At 44.7% G+C, this 1,466-nt stretch overlaps 1 protein-coding gene across 2 annotated transcripts in view; it reads left to right on the top strand.

Moving 5' to 3' along the window:
• The first annotated feature begins 6 nt into the window (after positions 1–6).
• NNT (nicotinamide nucleotide transhydrogenase) overlaps positions 7–1,466 on the top strand; it is a 110,821-nt gene continuing 109,361 nt past the window's right edge. The window contains exon 1 of one of the 2 annotated variants that reach the window (XM_030888865.2): positions 7–122. The gene's annotated coding sequence lies outside the window, so the exon portion shown is untranslated. The remainder of the gene's footprint in view (positions 123–1,466) is intronic. The other variant, XM_045285358.1, reaches the window with a different exon arrangement.

Raw genomic sequence — 1,466 nt, 5'->3', positions numbered from 1 at the left:
TGGCTGTTCTTGTTCTTTATTTAGCAATTTGGGGTCCTGTAAGGTTCTGCCTGGCAAGAAGAGTTTTTTCCGAACACTTCACACTCATCAGGTGCTGTGGTGTAAAGCACCTGTAAAACCAGGTAAGGTCTCACTTCAGTGTTTGTCTCTCCATTCTTTTAGTGACATGAGCAAATAGACCATATGATAAGAGAGGGGGTTTAATGCCGAGTACCTGTGAGTGATCATTTCAAGTCAAACACAAGTGACTGCTTAAGAACAGTATTTCCCACACATAGATGTTCTTTAAGACAAGTGCTAATTTAAAAAAGATAATTTAAAAAAAGACAAGTGAGAAACCAGTTGAATTATGCCTATTGCTCATAGTAACCATTTTTCCTAGTAGTGCTTCCTCTTTCCTTGTCTATGATGGGGAGATTCGTGTGTGCTCAGGAACTGGGAATTAAATGTGTTCATTGATCTCTAATAGACTTCCCAGACCCAGTAAATGGCAACCCGAGCTTGGTTGCTTAGCTCAGAATCCCTGTGTCATCCTAAAGCTTCTTAGCAGGCATAGGTCGGTCCTCCCTCATATCTAGCATCTGTTCCCTTCTCACCCTTGCCATGGTCCTCAGCTTGCCTCAAGCCACCAGCCATCATGTGTCACCTGGATTATGGCACCAGTCTCCCAAATGTCCTCTGTGCTTTTCATCTCTGCCCCCCTGCAGTCTGTTCTGAGCCCAATAGTGGGAATAGCCTTTTAAAAATGCAAGATCATGTCACCCCTTACCCTAAAATTCGCCACTATCATCCTGGCTCATACAGAGGGAGCATCGAAGTGTTCCTGTGACTTTATAAGACCTTCCTTGATCTGTACCCCCAGTTGCTTCTATTCTAGGCTTGTAGAGGCTCAGAGTCAGGGAGACCTGATAAGCAGCATCAGTTCTCTTCAAGCATTCTCCCCTAAAGTGCTTTCCAATGCTTATGTCTAGACCTCATTGGCCAGAACTAGTTATGCTAGCTGTAAAGGAGGCGTGGGTATTTAGCTTTTTCATTCTAGATGGCAACAGAGCTAGTTAATTCTCTTATTAACCTTGGCAGTTACATAATCTGTCAACTTGAAGGGGTGGAGTCTAGCTTGATGACCTCATTTGGAGGCACGGTGGAGAAAAATAGTTCACTGGAGGCCATACACACTCTGCTTCATTTCCCTGCGAGACATTCTTGATGACAAGCCGGATGGAACTGCGCTGATGAAGCCAGTATCTTACAGCTGGAGGAGCCACGTGGAGCCCCACACCAGTGCTGAGATGCTTCTACTGCTACTGGATCCACAAGACTTTCCACCCACTGGCCTGTGATCTTCCTGCATTCAGCATTATTGCATGGGTTGCTTGAGTCTGAAAAGGAATTTATAGACTGGTATCAGAGATATGGGCTAATATTGGACTTGATCTGGACTGGGCCGGGATGTTTTCTTAATATAC

This window comes from Echinops telfairi, unplaced genomic scaffold (genome assembly GCF_000313985.2).
Source record: "Echinops telfairi isolate 266 unplaced genomic scaffold, ASM31398v2 ScPeMD7_7469;HRSCAF=8507_1, whole genome shotgun sequence".
Classification (NCBI taxonomy): Eukaryota; Metazoa; Chordata; class Mammalia; order Afrosoricida; family Tenrecidae; genus Echinops; species Echinops telfairi.
This window is presented reverse-complemented; position numbering and strand designations above follow the sequence as displayed.